The following is a 19,834-nucleotide window of genomic DNA, read 5'->3' as shown; positions in this document are numbered from 1 at the left end:
GGCTGAGTGGCTGAGTGGGTGAGTGGCTGAGTGGGTGAGTGGGTGAGTGGGTGAGTGGATGCGCGGGTGAGTGGCTGAGTGGCTGAGTGGCTGAGTGGGTGAGTGGCTGAGTGGGTGAGTGGCTGAGTGGATGAGTGGGTGAGTGGATGCGCGGGTGAGTGGGTGAGTGGGTGAGTGGCTGAGTGGGTGAGTGGGTGAGTGGCTGAGTGGCTGAGTGGGTGAGTGGCTGAGTGAGTGAGTGGGTGAGTGGATGCGCGGGTGAGTGGGTGAGTGGGTGAGTGGCTGAGTGGGTGAGTGGGTGAGTGGATGAGTGGGTGAGTGGCTGAGTGGGTGAGTGGCTGAGTGGGTGAGTGGGTGAGTGGGTGAGTGGGTGAGTGGATGAGTGGATGAGTGGATGAGTGGGTGAGTGGATGAGTGGGTGAGTGGCTGAGTGGCTGAGTGGGTGAGTGGATGAGTAGGTGAGTGGATGAATGGGTGAGTGGGTGAGTGGATGAGTGGGTGAGTGGGTGAGTGGATGAGTGGAGTGGGTGAGTGGGTGAGTGGATGAGTGGGTGAGTGGGTGAGTGGATGCATGGGTGAGTGGATGAGTGGGTGAGTGGATGAGTGGCTGAGTGGCTGAGTGGGTGAGTGGATGAGTGGCTGAGTGGGTGAGTGGGTGAGTGGCTGAGTGGATGAGTGGGTGAGTGGCTGAGTGGGTGAGTGGGTGAGTGGGTGAGTGGCTGAGTGGCTGAGTGGGTGAGTGGATGCGCGGGTGAGTGGGTGAGTGGGTGAGTGGATGCGCGGGTGAGTGGGTGAGTGGGTGAGTGGGTGAGTGGATGCGCGGGTGAGTGGGTGAGTGGGTGAGTGGCTGAGTGGGTGAGTGGATGAGTGGGTGAGTGGCTGAGTGGGTGAGTGGTGACTGAACAGCCTCCAGCTCCACACACACGCACGTTTCAGCCGCTGCCAGACACTCACGGGCACAGGCCCCAGTCTCACAGGACCACCAGGCATCCCCCCCACACGCTCCGCCCCTTCCGGAAACCTCTGGTTCCTCTGGCAGGAGCGCGCCCTCGGACAGAGGCGGCATTGCACGGTGGGCTGAGTCGTGGCGCTGGACCCCGAGGGTGGGGGTTGATTCCTGCTTCCCCTGTCGCACGGCTGTGGGGAGTTTCCCTGGACGTTTCTCATCTATGAAATGGAAGCAGCAAAGCCGCCTGAGGCTGGGCCGAGGAGCAGATGAGCTAACGCGTGCACGGCACTGTGTCTGGAACATTCTGGGCTTGTGTGCTTTTCCTAATGTAACAACCCTACCGGGCCGCCTGCCTGTGAAGGCCTTGTACTTTATGAAGGCGTGTACCTCCCTATGAAGGCCTCGTGCTTGTGCTTTTCTGCCTCCCTGGTAAAAGCTGTAGCCCCCCACGCCCACCCCCGTAGCGCTTTGGGATGCAAGTGAACCCTGACCCCTTCTCCCCTCTCCCGTGGATGGGAGTGTTGTCGGGGGGAAGGACCCCACGAGGGGTCCGCTCCTTGCCTGCTGCATGGCGGAGGCCCGAGGCGTGGTTGATGAGTGAGGTAGATCAGGCAGGACGCCATTGCTAAGGAGAGCAATGCCCTGACCTGATGGTCCCAGAACCCCGAGAGGTGCTATAATCTATGCTCTCACCAAACAGCCGGGCAACCTCCGCTGAGCGGGAAGCCACACACATGGAGCAAGACCCAAGCCGGTGCCGCATGGCCTGCCAGGGAGCGACACTGCTGGACGTGGTAACAAGAGCAGGCGACAGGAGCCCAGGGGCGGCAGCTGGAAACCGAGCTCTCTCTTCTCATCGCTGGAGGCCTCCAGCACCGCCCACTTCCTCATGCAGGGAGACGCTTCCTTCCGGGATGGCTGGGGGAAGCCGCGGGTGTGGGAGACAGGTGAGCACAGGAAGAGGGCTCAGCACGTAGGGGTGCTCTGATGGTTGGCAAGGCCAGCGTGCTACCGGCTGGAGCTGGCTCTGGGGCCACTGAGCACAGACCAGGAGCTAGGCGTGCAGCTGGAGGCCTGGTCCCATCGTCCGTAGGGCAAAGGAACATCAAAAGCGCGTCCAACATCCTGCAGGAAACGAAAAGAAAATTAGTGCAGGTGCAGCCATGGAGGAGCGCTAAAAACTCAAAGTCAGGCCTCCTTCACCCACACGGACTCGGACTCGGGGCTGGCAGTGGGAAACCTGGCACGCTCCCCCTCCCTGCCGGGCGCTTCCACGGTGCCGGCGTGATACACGGCGGGCGCGTGCCCTCCACCACCAGCTTCTCACCCCAAGCAGAAAGGTCAGCCTGAGCTTCCGTGCTTTGAGCTAGTAAAGATTTTTATAAAAACTCACTGTCTTGATTTGTGTTCAAGTACTTTAAAGTTCACATCTTTCTTGTTGAACTTTTCTGGCTGGAGTCATTTCCTCCACAATCGGCCTGGATTGGTTCTGCTTATTCCGAGCTCATCAATTACCAAGAACCGGACCGCAGCGGGCGCCTGCCCGGTCAGGGGCTTTGCCCCGGGCTAGCCGATTCCTCTGACATTTAACGAGGAGTTTCCGCTTTCGCTGCTGAGCAGAAGAGCTCCGAGCCAGCCAGCGTGGGGGAGCGGAGACGCCTTCCAGGCTGCCTTCTGTGGTGCATCAGTGCTTAGACTTTCTCACTTCCCTGCGCTGTTCTGCTCCTGCTACTTTCCCCGAACATTGTTTGAAGTTTGGTGCCTTGAAATCATGAGCACACTGAGAATCCGACCACCAGGAGAATCCCACATCAAGCTTTGACATAAGGATGGCAGCTCTGGGGCGCTCCGAGCGACGATGGAAATTCAAGTCAACGAATACTGACTCCGTACATGAGGAGGACAGGCCTCTGCCCGCAAGGACTATTTGTGTGGAGGGCAACAGACACGAATGCAGATGATCCAGCATCGGGCAGGCTGGGGCAGATGTCCGGCACAGGGGTTAAGATGCTGCTTAGGATACCTGCACTGGAATGCCTGGTTCGAGTCCCTGCTCCACTTACGATACAGCTTCCTGCTAATACGCACCTGGGAGGTGTCAGATGGTGGCTCAAGTAGTTGGGTCTCTGCCACCACCATGGGAGACCTGGATTGAGTTCCTAGCTCACGGCTTCAGCCTGGTGCAGCCTAGACGCTGTGGGTGTCTGGGGAGTGAACCAGCAGATGGAACAGCTCTGTCTCTCTGCATCCTTATTATATTTAAGATCTAATAGATCAGGCAGAATGAACTGAGGGCTCTGCCGGGGCATGAGCAGCACACAGTGGAGGTGAGTGGTGGGGGTAACGTCTTCTTCATTTGTGCCTTTTACTGGCTTGAGCATCAAGTGCTCATTTGACTGTAAGAGGGGCCCTGATGTTCTATTAAGCCTCTATTGAACAAGATCACCAGTGTTCCTCCCTTCTTAGGGTAAAATTCCATTGGGGGGCCTATTGGGCATGCTGGAGCTGCTTAGCTTGGGCTTCCATCACAAACGCTCCTTGTCACAGAGTCGCACTCGTGCGAGAACTCCGGCTGGGTTGCGGACCTTTGCTCGGACAGTCAGGGGCTTTGGTGACGTCTTCGTTGCTTTGGCCGCCGCCTTTCGAGGTTTTCCTTCTCTGGGATTTTTATTATCATTTTCAGTCTTTAGATTTACAAGTTCAATATGCGTCCCCATAGCAGTATGTAAGTGTCTTTTTCACTGTACTCTCGTTAGTATTTTTTTTTGTCTTTTTAGAAGAAATTGCAAACTGGTGTGGGCGTTTGGCACTGTGGTTACGACGCTGCTTACGGTGCCTGCATCCCATTAGGAGGGCCTGGGTCCAAGTTCCGACTCTGCTTCTGACTCCAGCTTCCTGCTGGTGCTCACTGCGGGAGGTACCAGACAATGGCTCAAGAACTTGGTCTCTGCCACCCACGCGGGAGCCCCAGGCTGACTTCCTGACTCCTGGCCTTGGCCTGGCCCAGCCTCAGCTGCTGTGATGGAAGATCTTTCTCTCTCTGCTTTTCAAATAACTTACAGCATTTTTTTTTTCAACAGGCAGAGTGGAAAGTGAGAGAGAGAAACAGAGAGAAAGGTCTTCCTTTGCTGTTGGTTCACCCTCCAATGGCCGTCGTGGCTGGCGCGCTGTGCTGATCCGAAGGCAGGAGCCAGGTGCTTCTCCTGGTCTCCCATGGGGTTCAGGGACCAAGGACTTGGGCCATCCTCCACTGCACTCCCTGGCCACAGCAGAGAGCTGGCCTGGAAGAGGGGCAACCAGGACAGAATCCAGTGCCCTGACCGGGACTAGAACCCGGTGTGCCGGCGCCGCTAGGTGGAGGATTAGCCTAGTGAGCCGCGGGGCCAGCCTTAAAGCATTTTTTAAATAATAAACGACATATTGCAAATTCTAGGGTCCTCCGATGTTACTGTTACCATCTTCTCTCTCTAATAACCAGGGAGTTAGCATAGCCTGACGGGCTCCTGGGGAGGTGGTTGGAGACTCAGAGCTGAGCTGCGTCCCCAAGGAGGAGCCCCGAGGCCTGTGTGGATGGCAGCCCAGGTGGCTCCTCTGCACATGGGCATTGGGAGGCCTCTCCCTGGCCGTGTCCTGCATCAGCCTCACCCAACACTAGGAGTGACGCTGGCTCCTACAGACGCGGAATCTGCCTGCACAAGTCCCAGCCCCAGCGGGTCGGAGGGGGAATCAGCGCCTCCAGCGGGTTGGAGGGGGAATCAGCACCTCCAACGCAAATCTTCCTCTGCCGTGTCCTCCAGCCGACTGGGCACCGTCTGAGGCCGGTGCCTCCTCCCCTCCGCCCTCCCACACCCAGCCAACCGCCGGATCCTGGGTTCCATCTCAGAACGGCCCCAGCCCATCTGTCTCTGTCCCAGCGCCGGCCCCCTCGGCTGCTCTCCCTGTCCCACTTCTCGCCAGGCTTAATCGATTCTGCACACGGGTGACAGGAAGCTTTTCCCCTAAATGGCCAATCCAGTGTCTCCATTTGTCAGCTTAAGAGAGTGGAGTGGCTCCCCGGTGTGCTCGGGACAGGGAAGCTCCTCTCCATCACGCTTCCACGGCTCTTTTCTCCCCGTCTGTCTCCTGCTCTTCCTCTCCTCTCTACCCTCCCCTTCCGATCCGGGAACTCCGGGCTTCTCCACTTGCACACCCCCGGCCTCTGCCTAGCACACATCCCCTGCTTCACTGCCAAGGTGAAGCTCCCGCCTCGTTCACATCTTGACTCGGATGTGGCGTCCCCTGGGCAGTCACCTCCCATTTCTCTCCTCGAGTCCCTGTCCCTGGGCAGACTGTCCTGCCCTTAATCCAGCACCTCCCACCCTGCATTAACAGGCTGGCGCCCACTGGACCACGCCCTACAGCGGCCCAGCCATCTGGCCCCATTCATCCTGGCATGCAGGTGAAATCATATGAAAATCCTGATGTTTCATCAATCTTTTAGAACAATTTTAAAGTTTTATTTGCTCTTTATTTGAAAGGCAGAAAGAACAAGAGAGAGAGAGAGATGAAGAGAGATCTTCTATCGACTGGTTTACTTCCCAAATGGACTGAAACAGCCAAGACTGAGCCAGGCTGAAGCCAGGAGCCTGGAACTGCGTCCCAGTCATCCACGTGGGCAGGGCCCACATCCTTGAGCCATCATCTGCTGCCTCCCAGGGTGTGTGTGAGCAGGAGCTGATTGGAAGCAGGAAACAGGTACTTTAACCAGGCTCTCCAGGATGGGATGCGGGTAAACCCCCCGCCCCAGCTCACCAATGACCCTCTCCTCCTTATCCATCAATTTCTGTTGAATGAGGATGTAAACACAGTGCCTGTTTATTTAATTAGACCTCTTTGGATCGTCAAGCTCTTCCTGAACGGTGTAGACTTTTGAGCATACGTTTCAGCTGGCTGCAGGAGGCTCCCGAGACGAGCACTGGAGACCCCGACTGGGTTGCTCCAGGATCAGTGTGCAACGCCGCAGAGGCAACGCCCGTCCCCTTGACTTGACCTTCACCCTTGCGCAGCATCTGAGAGGACTCCCCCGCCCTTGCGACACTGGCACTGTGAGATGAAGCACCCAGTGATAACGTCCCCCAAGTCCCATGTTTGCAGAGCGCTCTTCTTTGTTGAAACTATGAGTTAGAATCATTACAGCAGGAACGTGCCTTCTGTTCTCAAGATTGAGCATTGCCAATAGGCACTACGGTCGGTGGGAGATTTATCTGACTTCCGAGGATCATCAGTAAATGTCCAGTGCTGAGAAAGTGGAAGCGTTTTCCCCTCCGATCTTAGTTAGCAAGAGGCTGCCATCTATAGATCCTCGACCCAATTACACACCGTGTAAGAGATAGAAGCAGCAGGAACATCGCGGCCTCTTAAGAGCCTCAGAGTCCCAGCTCTGAGGATTAGAGTGTTCAGTTTTTAACAGGCGTTTGCGTCTTAATTTATTTTGCAGAGAAACTCAAAGCGCTTACTATAAGAAAGACCCATGGATTTTCTTCTTGCCTATTTTTTTTTAAGATTTATTTATTTATTTGAAAGGCACAGTTATAGAGAGAGGGAGGGAGAGAGAGAGAAAGGTCCATTGGTTCACTCCCCAAATGGCCACAATGGCCAGCGCTGAGCTGAGCCCAAGTCAGTAGCCAGTAGCTGGATTTCCCACGTGAGTGCAGGGGCCCGAGCACTAGGGCCATCTTCTGCTGCTTTCCCAGATGCATTAGCAAGGGAGCTGGATCAAAAGTGGAGCAGCTGGGACTCGAACCGGCACCCACATGGGATTCCGACACTGCAGGTGGCGGCTTTACCTGCTACACCACAGCACTCAGCTCTGCCTCCCTGCCCCCCACCAAGGATCTTCTTTAAGGATTTTTCCCTCAGCCTGGGAGAGGGGCTAGCTTCCCCTTTCACAGAGAAAGAAACTGGGGCCCGTTGCTGTTGGAGGACTTTACCCAGCAGCACCCAGGACATCAGGGCAGAGCTGAGACTCCCACCTGAGCTGAGTATCTACCCAGTGCCGAGGCATCTCCACTCTCCCGACCCAAGGAAGAGAGCCTCATGGCAGAGAGGCAGAGAGCAGAGCCAGTGTGGGGCCTGGGGTCCAGCGCAAGGTTGAGCCACAGAAGCCAGGGCGCCCACCAGGCTTGTGCGGGGGTTTCTGGTTTCAGCATTTGCCTTCTTCCTAGCACCGACTCAACCCCTTCATCCCCAGGCAGAAGCGACAGCGGGGATAATAGTAGCAGTCCCACAGGCAGGGCTGAGGGGAGCAGGCTTTATCATTAACATTGTTTGCATGGAATGCCTCTGTACTCAGCCATAATGTTATGGAAACAGCAATAAAGATCTCTGCTTCCAATTCCAGAAATGGGGGGAGGACAGCCCCACTCCCAACGACTGCTTTATTCAGAAACAAAGGGGTTGGGGTGCTCCCTCCCCCCATCGCTGCCCTTGACTTCAAATCTCCCCTGTTCCAGCCAAGGCTGGAATGCCCGTCCCCTGCTCGTCCCCAGACGCCAGGCCCGTCAACAAAGGCCCCGTTGTTCCTCAGGGCTCGTGCCCTGACGCATGTTCAGGGAACGGTCTCAAGGGCACCCGTCACCTGCGGCCCGAGGACGACAACACGCCCAGGGGCTGCACCCATCCGCACCCGTGTGTCCTGCCTGTGCCAACGCAGGAAGGCGACTGGACAGCAGGGGTGGAGTCCCCAGACGCGATGCAGGGCTGGTGCTCAGCCCAAGCGCTCTGGGGCTGCTCTCTCCGCGGCTAAGAAGGTGACACTTTCAGGCCCTCCACCGTGCCGACGCCACCATGGGTGTCTGGTCTCTGCCTTGCCACCAGCTCCTGGCCTGTCCCAACTCTCTGGCCCTTTCTCCTGCACTGCTCCCTTCGGCCGTGTTCTCCCAGCCTGGTGAGCTGCAGGGAGCGTCTCTTTCCAGGTGCCTTTGCACCTGTTCCCTACTCTGTCCTGCCACCTGAAGCCTCCCCAAGTTCTGTGCCTCCTTCAGGGCCCAGGGCTCCCTGCATTCCTCCAGGGAGCCTTCCTGGCCTCCCTCTCCCAAGTGGGGTTGGCTACCGCTCTCTGGCTGCGCCTCCCTTCTGTTCGCGCCGTTCTGTACTCTGAGTCTGACGTGTGCCTGTTTCTTGCACCTCGTCGCCGTGACCTTTTCTAAGATAAGCATTGTGTGTCTTCAGCTTCCTGTTCCCAAAGCAGAGCTGGGAGCCTGCAGCGCAGCAGGTACTCGCGACCGCCAGCGACTCCCCTGCCAGGGCAGGGCCTCGTGCAACTCAGGGTTTGCGTCCGATGCTTAGGGCAGGGGCGGGTAGACTTGCGAGCCTGTTCTCAGGGCTGGTGGGCCAGACCACATCTGTCTTAAATGACACACCACATGAGCACATCTGCCCAACGCCCCCCTGCCCACCAGGGCAAATGCAGCCAAGGCTACGAGGGGAGCAAGGAGTGGCGCTGTTCTAAGAAAACTGCTCTGAGAAACCCAGGCAAGAAGCCGGGTTGTCTGTGATCACTGCAGTGGTCCTGAAAGTCAGTGTCGTTGCTCCCATTGCAGATGAGGGACTGCAGGGACAGAGAGGATGAGGGCGAGCAGCTTGTCCACGCAGCTCCCCAGAAGCTACCGGGCCTAGTTCCATCGGTCTCCCAAGCCCTGCTTATGTTTCGAGTCTTTACTAAGTGCGTGTGAACTGTATGTCAAGTATCCCAGCGCGCCCGAGGGATTCCGCAGTTCCCTGTTCTTTGGTCAGCAGAGCACAGCAGGTTGGTTCTCACAAAGCCCCCCGGACGTGGTTTCGGGGCTGGACTCCCTTCCTCAGCTGGGCTCTGCTTGGTCCAGTGGGAGGCAGCAACGTGGGTGCTGGGATGTGACACCTCCATTCATGAACTCACCACGACCGCGACAAGTGGCGGTGATGGCTGGGGTGCCACGCACTCGGCCCCCCTGTGGCTCCCGGTGCCGGGTTTTAGTCTCAGGAGCCGTTGTCCACGGGAAAGCGGAGAAGCTGACTAGGAGGCATTGGTGGAGAGGAAGCCTCAGCACTCCCTCTGCTCTGTGCCCGAAGCAGACTGCCCGGTGGCCACACAGGGTCCCGTTGTCAGGAGTGGCCGTGGGCTGGGCTGGGCTGGGGTGGACTCCTCCACGGGGCAGGCTGGAGCTGGGATTGAGCCTCCTCATGGCCTGCTAGGTCTTCACTGGAATTATTTTCACTTCTCCTAGGAGTGCTTATTCTTCATTGATGATTGTGGCTTTAATGGCCAGAAACTTTAAGCTTCGTAAATTCCAGGGGAATTTTTACTTTTAGAGTAAGAACAATTTTATAGACTTGCAGAGGTGCCAGGACCTTTAACACATCTCATTTCACCCTCAGAGATGGGAGGTGACTTGCCCAAGGTCACACAGCCCTGGCTGGGACTTGGGGAGGGGGAGTCGATGCTTAGACCAGGGTCTGCCCACAGGGCCTCCCTGCATCTCCTTTGGCCTCTTTGTGGAGGCTGCTTGCCCTGCACTTCTAAGTCAAAGCTGTTCTGATCCCCACCCCACAGCTATGGGGTCATCAGCTGCAGCGCTGACCATATTCCAGACAATTCCACCACCTTCTGGACCTCCAAGGGCCATGGCATTCATGATGTTGGCTCTCCCGTGTGCTGGCACACTGGTCTCTGTCCTTAGTGTGTTTCCTCAGTGTGCTGGGGGCTGGCCGCAGCTCCCTCAGTGCCTGGATCCTGCCAGGTGTTTGCTGGGGATGAAGGCCAACTCCCAAGTGCCTCATCCTCTTCTCATCCCTTCCAGGCCAGCCGGGTCGCTGGGGCCATCCAACTTGACCCTGCCCATCATCCGAGAGTGGAGGCGGCCAACATGCCCCCTCCCCAGCCACGGAGGGGGCTCGGCTCGGACTTCCTGAGTTCTAGTGGAAACACGGGATGTGACTCCCCGAGCGCTGGTTCTGGGCAGCACTGTCTCCTTCCCCAGCTCTCGCGATTTGATGATGATGATGATGATGATGACGACGACAATGGGAGGATGCGAACGCAGGCCCCGAGGGTGCAGGCACCTCGGGGAACTCCCGCCTCCTGTCCTGTCCTGTTCCGGCAGGCCAGTGTTTCTCAAAGCCCGATCCTTGAGTACTCTCCTTTCTGCACCAGGAGAGTATTTAAAATGCAGTGGGTGGCCCGCCTCTTGTCTCAGACGTGTCCGTCTTCAACCTGTGCCTGCGGGCTGCTCCTCACCTCTCATCCCCTTGGCTGAGACCTACGAGGCCCCATAAGCGGCCACGTTCACGGCCGCGTTGCAGGGTGCCGGGGACGCAGGCGCCTTTGCTCTCTTCCTGCACCCAGTTTTAAAGCCCCTCCCTCTGACTCCTGACTCAGCCACCTCTTCACTTTCCTTGGAAAATAAAACTTGTCTGCCGCCAACCACTCAACCCGCCCAGGCTGCTTTACCCCGTTGTTCGTGTCTCCTTCCTCCCAGCTCTCATCCCTGAAGGGACCACGATGCCCCGAGACCTGGCTCTAGCTGCTCCTCCCTCGGGCTCCCAGCAGCCCTTGTCACAGCACTAAATCTGTATTTCTTGTTCTTTCTTTCTTATTTTTTCCCCTCCATTATTCTCTGACTCTGTAGGCCCGGGAATGGTTCATGTCTCGGCCTGGTTTTTATTTCTTTCTTTTTTCTTAAAGCCTTCACTTTTAGATTGATAGAAACACCTTACAGCTGGCATACGTCAGGTCAAACTTGTGGTCCCAGCGAGCCCAGGCCTCGGCAGTGGCCGTGGTGTTGCTCAGCGTGCACACAGCTCGCTGCGTGTTGGCCAGGTCTCCACCGGGCACTACCGTGGGAGGCCGGGAATTAACACCAACCTTGACGCCAGTGGGCAGCAATCCACAAGCCGGATGCTGTGCTTGGTCCCGAAGGTGGCGACAGCAGCATTGACCTCTTGGGAACCACATCGCCGCGGTACAGCAGCCACAGCCATGTATTTACTGTGGTGAGGGTCACATTTCACCGTCTGGTTGGCCGGCTCAAAGCAAGCATTGGTGATCTCTGCTACAGAAAGCTGTTCATGATGGGGCTTTCTCAGCAGAGATGATGGGGGCGTATGCGGCCAGAGGGGAGTGGATGCAGGGGTAGGGCACCAGTTTGGCCTGAATTCCGACAGATCAACATTCAGGGCTCTGTCAGACTGGAGGGAGGCCTGGGCGTTCAGTCTGCTGCAGGTGGGGCGCTCCATACCCAGGTTTCTACAACAGATGTCGCACAGGTGGTGTCGTTGTCGAGCGCCCCAGGGTGGTGTGGGTGCTGAGGATGGAGTTGTAGGGCTCCACCACAGCTCTGGAAACCTGGGGGCCAGGTGGATGGAGAACTCCCGCTTGGACTTACAATCGACAGACTGGCGGTGTTCCGTCAGCAGGGAGGCGAACCCAGAGCCAGTCCCCCGACCAAAGCCCTGCAGGCCCGTGCCCTGGTCAGCCGGCTTGTGGATCCGGTCCAAGACGGGGTCAGTGATCCCCTTGTCCGTGGCGTGGAGCCTGTGGGCATAGATATTGGCAGCATCTTCCTTGCCCGTGATGAGCTGCTCGGGATGGAAGAGCTGGTGTAGGTGCCAATGTGAACCTCATCGATGACCGTGGGCTCCAGGGCTGCAACACTGCCCTGGGCACGTGCTCGCCTGCACCGGCCTTACTGAGAAGGTGTTGAAGGCATCATCTCCTCCCCCCGTGGTCCTGTCACTTGGCATCAGGCTGGGTGCCCTGTTCCAGGCAGGGGAGCTCCCAGCATGCATTGCTGATCTTGGACGGCAGCCTGGCCGACATGGATGAAGATGTACTCACGCATGGTGGCTACCTGTTAGGAGGCAAAGGCAAAGGTGACAGGCATAGGTGGCGGGTCCCGGTTACTGTCCCCAACAAGCTAACAGCGGAGGTAAGTGGTCTGGCCTTTCAAAGGTCCAGCCCGCTGGTGGGCATAGTACCCAGCTCCTCCAGAGTGGCCCCCAGCCCACCCATCTCCCTCCGGCTGCAGGTTTGCTGGGGGCAGGGGAGGGGAGCTCACTCCTGTTCACGTGGGACACTTTTCATCCACAGAGGTTGCTTCGTCTCCTTACCTGCTGCCCTGGCTTAGGACGGGCCCAGGTCGTTAGGGCGCAGGCTGAGTTTAATGCCAGGGAGTCGGAGATTTCTCACTGCATTAATTTTACAGTGCCGTTTCCTGTAACGCTGAGCCAGGTGGGCCGGCCTTGCTTCTGGTTTATGGAAACCCAGCCACTGTACAAGAAAAACTGGCTGTTTAAAAGCTAGTTAAACATCATCATCAATTACCCGCATCCTCTGCTACCTAAGGCCTTCTGAGAACGTCATCGAATGTCCCCAAATGACCCTGCTGATGAAAGAGCTACAGGCCGGTGCCACAGCTCACTAGGCTAATCCTCCGCCTAGCGGCGCCGGCACACCAAGTTCTAGTCCCGGTCGGGGCGCCGGATTCTGTCCCGGGTGCTCCTCTTCCAGGCCAGCTCTCTGCTGTGGCCAGGGAGTGCAGTGGAGGATGGCTCAAGTGCTTGGGCCCTGCACCCCATGGGAGACCAGGATAAGTACCTGGCTCCTGCCATTGGATCAGCGCGGTGTGCCAGCCGTGGCAGCCATTGGAGGGTGAACCAACGGCAAAGACCTTTCTCTCTGTCTCTCTCTCTCACTGTCCACTCTGCCTGTCAAAAAAAAAAAAAAAAAAAAAAAAAGCTACAGAGAGAGGGAGAGACAAGGAGGGGATAAAGAGACGGAAAGAGAGAGAGAGAGAGAGGTCTTCCATCCTCTGGTTCACTCCCCAGATGGCTGCAGCAGCCAGGAGTGAGCCAGGCTGAGGCCAGGAGCCAGGAGCTTCTTCTGGGTCTCCCATGGGGTAGCAGGGGCCAAGCACTTGCGCCATCCTCCACTGCTTTCCCAGGCCATTAGCAGAGAGCTGGATCAGAAGCGCAGCAGCCCAGACATACGCGGGCACCCATGCGGGATGCCGGTGTTGGAGGTGGTGGCTTTACCCACTAGGCCACAAGGCCAGCCCCGTGGGCTGTGTTCACAAAAGCATTCCTGTCGATTCACGTGCATGATGTGTCTGAGAAATGCACTGTGGGAGGGAGACGTGTACAGCTCTGGGCACTGACTAGAGGCAACTTCGCCATTTCCCGCTGGGCGCGATGCCCTTCTGTCGAACCTTTCAAACGCCTTAAACAGCCAACACACACCCGCGCAAATGACTGGAAAAGTTATCAACGTATTAAGTTAGCCAAAGCATTCACAGGCCGGTTTACTTCTCGCTGTTGGGTCTGAAGTGTTTTCACGCCCAGTGTGGTTTATGGGAAAACACGTATTGATGCCTCCTTGAGGCGCGAGACAGCGCAACACGAGTGCAGAGATGCCCGCCAGCCTGTGGGGCTGGCCAGCTCGCTCAGCTCCCGCAGTCTGTATCACTTTCCCAGGCTAGCTTGTCGCCTGGGGGCACCTTCTGTCCCCAGAGTGAGTTGTTCCTGTCGCTGAAGGTGGCTGTGCCGCTCCGCTCCGGGGTGGACTCCCTGCAGAGGACGGAAGTCTGGGGGCACCGCAGCCTGGTGTGGACACAGAGGCTGTGGAGACTCAAGGCAGGTGCAGGACAGGAAGCTGGCCAGAGCCAGGGGTGCCCCAGGGACAGAGCTGAAGGGCAGGGAGGGCCCCAGCGCAGCACCCTCAAGGCTTGTTTTTTTTATAGTTATTTACTGGGGCCGGCGCCTTCCTCCACTGCTTTCCCAGGCCATTAGCACAGAGCAGGATCCGAAGTGCAGCAGGTTAAGCCTCTGCCTGTGGCACCAGCATCCCATACGGGCCCTTAGCACGGGTTCACGCCCTGGCTGCTCCTCTTCCAATCAAGCTCTCTGCTGTGGCCTGGGAATGCAGAGAAGATGGCCCAAGTGCTTGGGCCCCCGCACCCACGTGGGAGACCCAGAAGAAGCTCCTGGCTCCTGGCCTCAGACCAGTCCAACTCCGGCCGTTGCGACCATCTGGGGAGTGAACCAGAGGATGGAAGACCTCTCTGACTCATACTCCTTTCTCTCATATAAAAAAAATTCTTAAAAAATTATTTATTTTATTTGAAAGGCAGAGTGACAGAGAAAGAAACAGAAAGAGAGCTCTTCCATCTGCTGATTCACTCCCCAAATGGCCACAACAGCCGGGGCTGGGCCAGACCAAAGCCAGGAGCCAGGAGCTCCATTCGAGTCTCCTGCATGGGTGCGGGGGCCCAGGCACCTGGGCCGTGCTCCGCTGCTTTCCCAGGCCGTTAGCAGCGAGCTGGGTTGGAAGTGGAGCAGCCAGGACTTGAGCCGACGCTTGGTTATGGGATGCCAGCAGTGCGAGCGGCAGCCTAACCTGCTGCGCCACACCGCCAGCCCCACCCCCAGGGAGCTGAGACCCCTCGGCCTGGGATTTGAGACCCCCTCGCCCTTGGATTTGAGACCCCTCGCCCTGGCATCTGACCAGAGCAGGCGTCGTTTTTTCTGCTCACAGAGGAAAACTGTTTCTTTCAGTGGTTAAGAGGGATGGGGTCCAGAGGGGGGGGAGCCTGGGGGGAGGGGTGCAGGAAGGGGCTGGCCTGGGGGCGCCCAGAGGGAGGAGAGGCTCAGAGAGGACAAGGAAAGCCAAGAAGATCGGGGTCCGGGAGGTGGGTAGAGCAGAGACCAGGGGACGCTCTGGGTGCCAGGGGCTGTGTCTGGGAAGCCTCACCCTCACCAGGTGCACGCAGAAGGCACTGACAGGCCCAGGCAAGCTCTCCCCCCGCAGGCCCCGGTGGGCAGCCCCTGATCGACCACACCCCCGAGGCCGGGCTCCCCAGGGCCCCCCCAGCACCCAGCAGGTGGGCAATTGATGACTGCAGGTGTGTCTGTGCACACTGAGCGTGTCTTCCCACCCCTGACTTGCTCCCTAACGCTACCTCCGCCAGGAAGCTTCCTGCTTGGCCAGAACGCTGTCCACAAGTCTCCACAAACGGCTGTGACCTTGGCCTCAGCCCTGCAGGGATGGTTGTGGCCTCTCACGTTCTGGCCCTGGCTTCACCTGGGCCCGCCTGTCTTGTCTCACCTGGGTGGAAACAGCCTGCTTTGCCCAGGGACTAGTGAGAGTCGCACAACACCACGTAGGCAGCAAAGATGGCGGCCGGGCCCTGGGGGTTCCCAGAGGGCACAGGGAGCTCTTGACGTGGGAGCCTCTGCAGGCCTCCACGGCTGGCAGCTCCATAGAGGAGCTGGTCAGAAGGCTCTCGTGGTGCGCTGGCCCCTGAGCAGGTGGAATTCTCCCCGGCATGAAAATCGCCAACAAGAGCCTCCCGCTTCCCAAGTCCCCGAATCTCAACTCCCAGCTGCGGATTCTGGCCAGGTAGGGGTTGCGGCCCCCCCCCGGGGGGGGCTCTGATGAAGGGTCCGTCAGGAATGCACCAGGCATTTGTCCAGCTGACAGAAGCACGCCCACCCTCTCCCGTGTGCTAGAATTGATGCAAAGTTTCCGAGACAAGCCCGCGATTGTGGCTGTCACCAAACAATGCCATATTTCTTTTCTTCTCTTAAATTCGAGGGATCATTCCGTCTAAGAGGGCAATTTGTCTGTCAGGCAGGCAAAACAGGGGCGGCTCCCTGCCCTCATTAAACTGACAGCGCGCTTATTAGCAGAACACGACGCCAGCCCGCCATAGAGCTAGCCACTGTTGTACGGCGAGCGCCAGGGAGATATTTTCAGTAATTAATTTGATAAATATATTAATTATGAATTGAGTTGACAGTACAATCAGATTGTCAGGTTTCCAGACAGCCTCTTGTGATAAGTAGCTCTGTGATGAAGTGGTTGGGTTTCAAGGCTGTCATCCTCCGGGCTGTCCCTTATCACCCGGCTGCCCATTCACTCTGTAATTTCCTGCGCATTGTAATTAAATGGTAGCTTTCTGATTGGAAGCGACTCCTCAAACTTAATCTCTCTCTCTCTCTCTTTCTCCCCCAGCCTGCTGGGGGAGGGGCACAAAAGAGCCCTTTGTTTCGGGGCAGTTTTGTGTTTTAAGAAGCAGCTTGGCTTCCCCCACTGCTTCTCCAGGACGCTATCTGGTCCCCAAAGGTACAGAGGAAGGAATGGCTTCCCCACTGGCACAGTGGCCAAGCAGGAGCTGGGGGCCGCCCCGGGTCCCGCTCGGCCGCCCTCCGTCTCTACCAGCCTGGACAGGTCGCCGCTTCTCTCGGGGCCCGAAGATGGTGGGCTTCCCCCCACTCCCAAGGCCTGAAATTCTGGGGTCCATGGGCACAGGCACGGGGGCTCTGCAATTTTCCTCCCCACTGGAGTCTGAGCATGGAGGGGGAGGGGCGCAAGGGAGCCGAGCGCGGGCCGTATTTCTCCAGGACAGGTCATTCAGGGGGTCCCTTGCCAGCACTTTTTTTTTTCTCTTCTGATGAAATTAATTATGAACACTGCCCGGGGTCATTTGACTCCGGAGATACATGTCAAGATAAAATATTTCAGAAACACTTATATTTAATAATTTAATATGGTGGCTCGCATGTGGGTGCAACAAAGGGAATTATTGGTAATTGCAAATTTTAAAGAGGCAGATGAAGCCCTGCCAAGCCGGGGACCACGGGACAGAGTTGGGAAGGTCACCGGGGGTTTGTGTGCCTTCTGAGGAAGTCAGCTCCTGGAACCCCCGGAAGAGGTGACGCCCAGGTTCCCCGGCAGGCTGGACGGAGACAGCACCCAGGAGAGCTGGTCCTTGAGGAAGGGAGTGTGCAGTCTCAGGTCACAGAAAGATCTGGAATTTGGGACTCAGAGAAGCCCAGTTAGTGTCCCCAGGTCATAGAGAACAGCTTCCGAAAAGGCAGAGCCAGTCCCCAAATCCACTGCCACGTGCCCATCTGCCTCGGTCTCTCTGTCTGGACAGTGGGCTAGCACTCTGCTCCCCACTCCCCCAGATGGGATGTGGAGACAATAAAGCGACCGACGGCAGGTGCTTTCTGGAAAGTCAGTGCAGTGGACGGCAAGTGGACAGCAGCTGTTGCTGTTGCTGCCGTGTAGGCTGGACAGCTTCTCCATTTGCTGGACGAGGACCCAAGGCACAGAGTGCTCAAGCACCTTGCCCAAGGCTGCCCAGCAAGTTGGTTGTAGAGCTCAGGTTTGAAACTGCCCCGGCTGGTGCCGCAGCTCAATAGGCTAATCCTCCGCCTAGCAGCGCGGCACACCGGGTTCTAGTCCCGGTCGGGGAGCCGGATTCTTTCCCGGTTGTCCCTCTTCCAGGCCAGCTCTCTGCTGTGGCCAGGGAGTGCAGTGGAGGATGGCCCAAATGCTTGGGCCCTGCACCCCAAGGGAGACCAGGATAAGCACCTGGCTCCTGGCTTCGGATCAGCACGGTGCGCCGGCCGCAGCGCGCCAGCCATGGCGGCCATTGGAGGGTGAACCAACAGCAAAAAGAAGACCTTTCTCTCTCTCTCTCTCTCTCACTGTCCACTCTGCCTGTCAAAAAAAAAAAAAAAAAAAAACTGCCCCATGGCAGGAGGTGCGGTCACGACATGCAGGCCCCTGGTTGGCCTCACCGGCAGGGGAGGACACCCCAACCCCTTCTGCGGGCCCTCGGGCTTGGTCTGGAAAGGAGATGCGGCCACTTCCTCTGTTCCGTCTGCAGTAGCACGCGGTGCCTGCACTGCTCACCGGGAGACCTGCTCTGGCTTGGAATGTGCCCTGAGCTGTATAATGGACGGGACAGTGGCCTGGCGGCCAGCGGACCCGCGTCCCAGGTGACTTGAGGGGCGAGCCCGGGTGCTTCTCTGGGGCTCGCTTTCTCCCCAGGAGTCCTTACAGTCCCGCGGCCTCAGTGCCCACCACTCCCAGCTCCTGTTCGATTCTTCCTTCCCCAGCCAACTGACCTTGTGGCTCCAGGAGACGCGCTCCCCAGGGCCCGCGGTTTCTCCATGTCAAAAAGCAGAGAGGCAGTCCACCCAGGGGTGCTGGGGGGGGGCGGCCTCTGACAGCCTGGGGAGGGGTGGTTCCAGAGTCTGCCCCCACAGCAGAGAAAGTTCTTTGCTTTCTCATTTGTACAGGGAAGGTGCTGCACGGCCATCGGCAGCACCCCCGGAGCGCCTCCAGCTGGGCCGAACTTGAACTCAGCTGTCCTAGGAAACCCAAGCACCTTACTGGAAAATGCGGTTTCTCTACCACCTGGGAAGCATGGACCCTACTAGGTCCATGGGGGCCACAGCGTTCAGAGCCCCCAGGAAGGGTTCCCACCCCGCAGGTTCTAACCGCTGGAGTGCACAAGGCAACACTAAACCCAGCCCTGAACCTCACAGCAGCTTTTTCCGCATTTCCTGCGAGAGAGAGCCAGCACACCTGTGCACATCCCATAATTAAGGCGATGCTTTCACATCAAGCAAGAAAAGGCTCATTTACGATGGAAACTGATTTCTGTTCATGCTTCTCCCACGAGCAGATGCACAGGTATTTCCCTCCGAAAGTTCCAGGCTGCCATCCTTGTCTCAACTTTTCAAAGAGACCTCAAGTGCTCTGAGCACAGCCAGCGTGGAATATTTTCCTTTGTCAGCTCATACTCGCATCTATATTTTAGCATGTCCCCATTACATTTCAAAGGGTAGACATGATTGCTTTGAAAAATAAAAAAAAGAGAGAGAGAAGAGAGACCAAAGACAGGGTCTTGTCTGCTATCCCCTCCTCCACCCCAGAACTGTTCTCATCAGAGCCAGCCAGGAGTCATTTATTAAATCCTGAACAAGGCACTGTAAGCTCCTTTATTTTGTACCAGAAGCGACTGCTAAGTGGACGCAAATTGATTTTGGAGAGGATGCTAAGTGATAATCCTTCCCGGGTTCCCAGGAAAGAAAATATACCTATTTGAGGGAATTTTCAACTTGGGTTTGAACTTGCAGATGCCTTTTTAAGAGTCCAAGTGGAAACTATGGAGCTTTTGTGTGCCTGTCAGATGTCTGTGCTGCCTGCGGAGGGAGGAATGATAAATATGCCAGCGCTTTGATGTTAATCCCACACAGGCCCCCGCCGAGCCCAGGAGAAGGCAGTTGACACTGTGGTTTTCATCCCCCTGCAGGGCCCTGAACGGATGCTTGAAACTAAGCGGCACCTGTGGGGAAGGTGCGCGGGCCGGTGACGTCGGTGATGCTGTGGCTCCGGCTCCAGGGCGCTGGGCCCAGAGCTCCGCCAGGCAGGGGATGAAAGCAGCGACTCTCGGTTTTGTTCTCTCTGCCAGGGAGCCTCTCTGATGAGCCTGGCGGGCACCGAGGATCGCTAAAAGATGGACGACGAAACGGAGGCTGTTCTGCAGGTGGGACTATGAAAGGAAGGAGCCTGGCTCAGCTGCCTGCCCCAGGGCCTCAGCTCCCCTCTGGGGGGCGGGGACAGGGTCAGGTGACCCCTGCGATGCTGTGACTGCCATGCCCGCCCTGTGTTGGGGTGGCAGCCTCTTGGGGGCCTCTGACTCAGACCCACTGCTCCAGACCAAACTGCCCAGACCGGATCACCTGCTTTGACACCCTAGACTCCACAACCCCCATTCCTCTCCCAAGAGTCCCCGGCCTCATGCTTCAACCACAGGTCTGATCATCTTTTCTAAGTGCTTACTTTCTTAGCAGAGTTGCTTATGATTTTACTTGGCGGAGGGAGCACAGCAGAACCCTAGAGACCCGGTGTGATGGGAACTTAGACGCTGGGGCCCTCTCGGGAGCCAGGGCGCCACTGACCAGGGTCAGGGAGAAGCTGGGCCAGAGCCATCGCACTGAACTTTGCCGCCAAGGGCCTGGGCCGTGCAATCTCTGGTGTAGACGCCGACTGGGAAGACAGACACGAGCTGTGTC

The 19,834-nt window shown here is 57.5% G+C and overlaps 1 pseudogene; it reads right to left on the bottom strand.

The window, feature by feature from the left end:
- Nucleotides 1–10,658: 10,658 nt before the first annotated feature.
- Nucleotides 10,659–11,805, bottom strand: LOC100355163 (tubulin alpha-1B chain pseudogene; annotated as a pseudogene).
- Nucleotides 11,806–19,834: the final 8,029 nt, after the last annotated feature.

This window comes from Oryctolagus cuniculus, chromosome 15 (assembly GCF_964237555.1).
Source record: "Oryctolagus cuniculus chromosome 15, mOryCun1.1, whole genome shotgun sequence".
Classification (NCBI taxonomy): domain Eukaryota; kingdom Metazoa; phylum Chordata; class Mammalia; order Lagomorpha; family Leporidae; genus Oryctolagus; species Oryctolagus cuniculus.
Note: the sequence above shows the minus strand (reverse complement) of the source record. Positions and strands in the feature narration are given on the sequence as shown.